The sequence below is a fragment of the Chrysochloris asiatica genome, unplaced genomic scaffold, assembly GCF_000296735.1.
Source record: "Chrysochloris asiatica unplaced genomic scaffold, ChrAsi1.0 scaffold00034, whole genome shotgun sequence".
NCBI classification, from domain to species: domain Eukaryota; kingdom Metazoa; phylum Chordata; class Mammalia; order Afrosoricida; family Chrysochloridae; genus Chrysochloris; species Chrysochloris asiatica.
The window spans coordinates 3,568,438-3,575,870 of record NW_006408552.1 but is presented as its reverse complement, the minus strand read 5'-3'; positions in this window follow the sequence as shown (position 1 = coordinate 3,575,870).

Genomic DNA, 7,433 nt, shown 5'->3' with positions numbered 1-7,433 from the left:
GGGTCCTGGGGAGGGAGGCAATACACAAGAAGGGGGAGAGAAATGGAAAAACAAGGCAGAAGGGAGAACAGTGAAGCAGGTTTGCATGGGCTAAGTGGGACAGATGTAAATAATGATGTATGCACAACCTTGGAACAACAGGGCTCTGGGATACAGGGATTGAGGCATGGTTGGAAAGGACAAAAGGTGGGAAACATTGTTAAGATGCTTGGCTGTCTTTTGAATCTTTGTTTCCTTTGCATTATAAAATAGACACTTGAGGGAGAGAGAAAAGAATAGCCAGAAATATCACCATGGGAAGCTTGTAAGTCCGTCTTCTATCTATAACTGATTGGAATACCTAAAATAGGGCTACAACGTGCCCAGTGAAAGAGGCTTCCTGCGGAGCCTCTGCATTACATAAGACCATAGGTGGAATCCGGAACAGCATCCAGAATATTCAGAGGTGGGAAGTTTCCACTTGAAAGGACAAGCAGGCCAGCCTGGAGTGGCTAAAAGAACAGAAAATACTTCTTGACAGAAAGACCGACAGGAAAAACACAAAACAATAACGGCAGACCGATTGTTACTATAAGAACAAGCAAGTTACTCGCCCAGAAGACATCAAGGCAAGTGGTTGGGTCCCCTCAGGGTAAACCCCCTGCCAAGACTAAGACTCAAGGGGACTACATGAGCAGACACGCGCTCTGAATGGTGACCACACTGGTCACCAATAAGGGGAAGTGAGGGAAAAACAGCAATGAAGCTGTAAGCTAATTCCTACAATGTTCAATAGACTGCTGTGCACCTGGGTGGAGACCTGGTTGACCACAGTGTGGCAAGACCTGGGGACTCCTGGGCCAAGAGTCAGTCCTGGGCCCTCCTAGCCAAAGAGGACTAGAGTGGAGAATGAAGCATCCAGTGGATAAAAAGTGAGGGCATATGCTCAAGAACACCCACATTTGTGGATAATACCCATTTGACCTGGCTTCAATGGCTGGATGATCAGAATTCAATTCAATGAAGAAAGAAGAGGAAAAAAGAGTAATCTGATAAAATGTGATGAAATTGACCTGCACCTATGGATGCAGTAGCTCAAAAGAGGGAACAAATCTTTACAGCAAGGATCATTTCCACCCCCTCCATACACTGAGTAGACAGGGATGGGCAACTTGGACATTGGCTACCCAAAATGTTGGAGGGGGAGGAGTACAGAGGCAAGAAGTGACTGGCTTACAAGCTTTCAAGAGGGAGCCCAGGTCCAGAGGCCACGAGGAAGGCAGACTCTCCACTGAGTACTATCTAATCTTTCTGGGCGGGGCTTATGAAAGGAGATGGGGGATGGCTTTCATATGGTACAGTAGTGAATAATTGTTATCAGTACTGACTGTGAGGGCTGGAAATGTAAAGGTAGACGTTTTGTAGCAAAACGAGGGGAGTGGTTGACTTTGCTGTCCAGGAGCAGAGGTCCCTGGCACCATCAAGGGAGAAGAGCAGAATGTGGACCCTACCCAGAGAAGCAGTGGTGCCAGAGTTGGAGGCAGAGACGGTGACGTGGAGAGATGGAGCGGCTGGGGTCTTCAGACTCAGAGAGGGAGAGGGGCTGTGTGCTGATGATCGGGGGGCAGGTTTGCAGGGTATACCCTTTGGTTGGTTGATGATGCACAGAGGGGATTGTAACCATGGCAATGAAATGATATATGATAGCATGAATGTAAAACTAATGTTATCCCATGTAAACTATCACATAATTCATAATAAAACATTTAAAAAAAAAGAATTAATTCATTTTTCTAGGTGTGAGATACTGAATAAGCCACGGCTGGGCTCATCTGAACCTTATGGATGTATTTCTTACCCAAGAAGTTATGGATTTCAACTAGAGAACCACTCTCTTGGATAATGTCTTTGAGGGGGGAAGTAAGCATACACAGACCTCATCTTGTAAAGGAAGCCCAGGGTAATGATCTTGATCACATTCTACCGATAACTACAGATAGTGCAAACTGAAGCCTGTTCCTTTCTGTTTCCCCACCATTTGTCAACATGAAGTCTCTTCTTTTTCTTTCCCAGGAGACTGAGAGATTGAAGGAGATTCCTGTGATTGAACTCTCTCCATAAGATTCTTCTGGAACCTTTCACAGTGACTGTCTACCTCTTCAGGGTGATGTTGACATTTCCTGGAATGTCGATATCTAATTGCCTTCATTCTCTCAGTAGATGCGTCAAAGAAAGCCACAAGATTGTTTCCAGGCACTGGTTTATTTCTAAATACATCACCAGAGCTTACTTTGAACTTGAACTTCTAGCCTTTTGGTTAACAGCAGCATGTTAACCATTTGCCTCATCAGGAAGTCCAATGATTCTGTTACTGTTATGTGCCGTGGAGTCAGTTCTGACTCATAGTGATCCTGTATAGGGTTTCTGAGGCTGCAAATTTTTATGAAAGCAGAAAGCCTCATCTTTCTCCCATGAAACAGCTGTTAGTTTCAAACTGCTGACCTTGAGGTTAGCAGCCCAACTAGTAACCACTATGCTACACTCCAGTAAGAACAACAGGAAATTTATTGAGATCTTGTTATTGCAATGAAGCCAGTCACCATCACTTACATTTGGCAAAGACTCTATAGAGCAGGCAGGGGAATGAATGGGAAAACCTTACAGTAAAAACAGGAAAGGAAGGCCCAGGCATGCTGAATTGAGGTGGTTGGCATGGGGAAATTGGAGGGGGCCAACCAGACCCATGTATTCTGTGTGATGGGTTTGGGGAACATACTTGATTTCCTCTGGTAGGTCCTGGGTTGGAAGAGGGCAGGAAAAATGGGGAAGCTGCAGTCACTGCCCTAGGCTTGATCCTGGCTGATTGCTGCCAAGGCTGTGGTTTGGCTATCTGGGCTGGGTGCTGCAGAAATTGTTCAGACTTCTGTCATCATCTTCAGTCTGGCCACAGTTTATGTGAATATCAGTCTCTCGTCCCTGGAACGCATTCTTCTCTCCCCTGTCACCCCACTTGGAGTAAAACCTCAATCATCTTCCAGACACAGTCTCCGGTGAGAATTTATTGAGGCTCCTCCCTCCCCACCAGTGTCCCCTCCTCTGCACTGGTAAGCACGGCTGTTCATTCTGCTTTGTATCCCAGTTACACTAACTTTATTTATTATTTTTTTAAAGTTTTTATTGTGAATTCAATGATAGTTTACATGGGGGAATATCGGTTTTCGTTTCATTGCAATGATTACAATCCCCTCCATGCATCACCATTCAACAGTATTTGCTTCTATTCCCTGTTTTTTGTTTTGTATATACACAAAAACACTCAGGAATATATAATCATTTAAACAACCAAAGGGCACATTCTGCAAGTCTGCTTCCTGGATGCCAGCACACAGCCTTTCTCTCTCCAGAGTCTAGAATCCTCAGCTGCTCCCTCTCTCCATGTCCTCATCTCTGCCTCCATCTCTGGTGTCGCAGCTTCTCTGGATAGGGTTCTGCATTCTACTCATGCTCTTCTCCCTTGATGGTCCTAGGGTCCTCTGTTTCTGGACTGTAAGATTAACTACTCCCCTTTTTTTTTGTTACAAAACTTCTACCTTTACAGTTGTGACAGTTGAAATTAGTCATGATAACAATTACTCACTATTGAATCCTAAGTATCTTATCCCCATCTCCTTTCACCAGATCCGTTTAGACAAATGAAAATCATTCAGTGGGGGTTCTACACTAACTTTAATAACGACTGTATATTGAACTGCCCACTACATGCCAACCTCTTAACATATATTATCCATTGTTGTTGTTGTTGTTGTTAAGTGCTGGCCAGTCAGTTCCAACTCCTAGCAACCCTGTATACAGTTCCTGAAGAGCAGCTGGTGAGTTTGAACTGATGATATTGGGGCTAGCAGTCCAATGCTTATTCTATAGCACCACACGAGGACGAGGAAGGGTATAGCTGAAGACTGTGGCTGTCCCATCCTCCTGCCTTGGGCCTCTTGTGTGTTCTTCAGACTCCCAGCTGCCAGTGTGGGCACCTCTGTGTCTTGATGGGAATTTTTGAACCATGGAAATAAGCTCTGACCTCATTTGCTGAAAGACTGAGCATCACCCCTCCTCCATGGCAGGCCATGATTGGCAGAAGCAGCTGTGTAATTCTCAAGTGTGGGTCTCACACCCAGAGCTTTAAACTGGTTCAAACCAATTCAGTCATGGCTGATGAAGAGAAACCTGAATGGGCAGGAATTTGTAAGACGTGGTTGTCCGGAACGAGAACTGGCATAGGAACAATTATGGCTTGAAGTCCTGACATGGAAGACTTGGAGGAGGCGTTGTTCATCCTTTCAGCAGCCTAATGCAGGAGAATGGGTTATTGTCATTGTTACCCACAAAACTCTGGGTCCCCCTTTACCCAGTGAGACAGAAGTAGATAAAGACATACCCAGGTAAAGAGTAGAAGGAACAGACATTATTTAAGTTTATCCATAAGCCTGAGCGGCCCCCCCAGATTTGGTCTGTCTTTAGGGGCTCCTTTTTTGTCTTTAGCTGTTTTGAAGTAATTGATTTGCTCTTTTACCACATACTCCACTATAGGTCTAACTTGTAAGGTGGTAAAAAAGGATATAACTGCCTACCAACAAGAAGTCTGTTCATTATACTAATAAGAAAGTAAAGGCATACACACACACACATTCATACAAACACTGTGCACACATTCTGTTGTTGGAAACCCAAAAGCTGAGAGTGGGTTGTAGCATGATTTAAGAATCCATTTCAAATTAAGGCCAAGCAACCGCGGAGTCCTGGTGTGGTGCTGTGGGATGATGCGCCAGATGGCAAAGGCATTTGAACTTCAAGGTCGGCGGTTCAAGCTCGCCAGCTGCTCCTCAGAAACCCTATACAGGGTCGCCCTGGGTTGGAATTGACGCGACAGCATTTAACAATGACAACAACTGCTTACTGAGTGGACAGCTAACCTCAGGAGGAAGCACTTTGGTGACATGAAGGGCAACACTTACAGAACAAATCTCTGGTCTCTACGGAGCGTTGACGAAGCTACAGAGCTAGTGAGATTCCAGACTCCTGGTGTAGCACTGTGGGTTGATGTGCTGGACTGCAAGGTCAGTGGTTCAAGCTCACCAGCCAGTCTTCAGAAACCCCATACAGGGTCACTGTGGGTTGGAACTGACTTGACGGCATGTAACAGCAACAAATGAGACTTCAGACATGCCTAACAGAACTGGAGTTTTGCAATTCTCCAGATGAAGTTCCACTGTGATGAACACCACCGCTAATACAAAATAAACATTCTAATCTTGGAACAACACATACACTTTATGTAAGTTATAAAACATCAAAAGTGGGTCACGATACTCCATGTCTCAAATGGATTTTCAAGGTTTGACACAGATACTTTTTAGCTTAGGATAAAGATGTTTCTTTATGAGAGTGAAATCCTTTTAGCCACATAAATAAAATCAAACCACCAATGTAAATGCTTACTCTGTTATACATGCAATCTCATGTGATTATAGGTTAAACATACACAATAAGGGATAGAAAGATGGTGAACTTAAAATACTTACACATCCTCTGGTATGGGGTGTACCTCAATGTAAAGAAAATAAAAGTCCTCACCATTGAACCAATATACAACGTCCATATAAATGGAGAAAAGATTGAAGTTGTCAAAGACTTAATTTTGCTCAGATCAACCATTAACACTCATGGAAGCAGCAATCAAGAAATCAAATGACATATTGCATTAGGCAAATCTGCTGCACAAGACCTCTTTAAAGTGCTCAAGAGCAAAGATGTCAGTTTAAAGACTAAGATGTGCCTGGTTCAAGTCATGGTATTTTCAGTATCCTATCATGTATGTGAAAATTGGACAATGTAGACTGTAGAAGAATTCATACATTTGAGTTTTAGTGTTGGAGGAGAATATTAAAAGTACCATGGACTGCCAGAAGAACCAACAAATCTGTGTTGGAAGAAGTACAGTCAGAATGTGCCTTAGAATCCAGGGTGGTGAGATTTCATCTCTCATACTTTGGACATGTTATCTGGAAAGGACCATTCACTAACAACAGCAACACGTATGTCTCATTAAAATGTTGAATCTCCACCCAGGTGTGTGGTTTTTAGTATACTAAACTGGATTGCTCCTTGCAAGTGAAGATGGCAAGATTTCATCTCTCATACTTTGGACATGTTGTCAGAATGGACTAATCCTTGGAGAAGGACATCCTACTTGGAAAAGCGGAGCATCATTGAGAAAGAGGAAAATCCCCAACGAGATGGACTGACACAGTGGCATCAACAGTGGGCTCAAATGAACAATTGTGAAGATGGCCCACAACAGGGCAGTGTTTCAGTCTGTTGTACATAAGGTCGCACCTAACAACAACAACAACAGCAATATCTCTAGGGTCAATGACATGAGGTTTACACTTTTTCTTTCTCTCTCTTTTTCATTGACATCAGCAGGTTTTATCGCCACCTGGTTCTTCATAAAATTGCATTCTCAATATCCTTATCTCATTGAAAGGAATGTCGTAAAACTCTTTCAAGGACATTCCTCTAGTGGATGACCTGCATGCACAGTACTGTGCAGAGCGACACACAACCAAAGAAGTGTGGTCAGCTGCCACCGGTCAGCAGAGCACCAGTGTTTCCAACTCAGCCAGGCAGGAGATTTGGTTGCTTTGCAACACACATGCTCTCCTTGTTTCCTAAAAAGGAGATTACATTTCTAGAAAATGTTCCTATCCAGTGATCGTTCCAGGAACTCATATTTTACAAATTCTTGTCCATCCCAGCTTCGCTTTACTGGCAATGACTGAACAGGAGAGAACAAGTTCAGAGCCCTGTTTACCCCATTTCCTGGTGGAGTCAGCTCTGATCACCCTCTGTGGTTCTCGCCTGATGTTGTTGTGTTGCTGTTAAGGGCCATTGAGTCGGTTCTGACCCATGGAGACCCTGTGTAGGGTTTCTAAGGAGCAGCTGGTGAGCTTGACCGCCAGCCTTTCGGATCAAACCGACTTTGCAGTCCAGTGCATTAACCGGCAGTATCACACCAGGCCTGATAGTGTGCTCTTATTGGTTCTCTTCCCCTCCTCCTTATATTACCTCCCCATTCTCCTAGTGTTGGTCTCTGTGCTCCCCAAATATTATATTTACATTCAGATCTTTGTTTCAGGGTCTACTTCTATGTAAAACTCAACCAAAGTGTCAAGATCTTTTTATCCACATTCTACAGGTGAGAAAACGGAAGCTCAGAGAGATTAAATCAAGATCAGGCAGTTTGTAAAGCAGTATTGGTATTAAACTTAGTGGTTTTGATGTGTGCACATATGTTTGTGTGATGTTTCTCCCGAATTCGTTGAAGCCAGAAATAATCCCTTTCATTCCACAGTGTTTTTATCTGTTAAGAGTGAGAAGGATGAGGCTTTCTGCTCCTG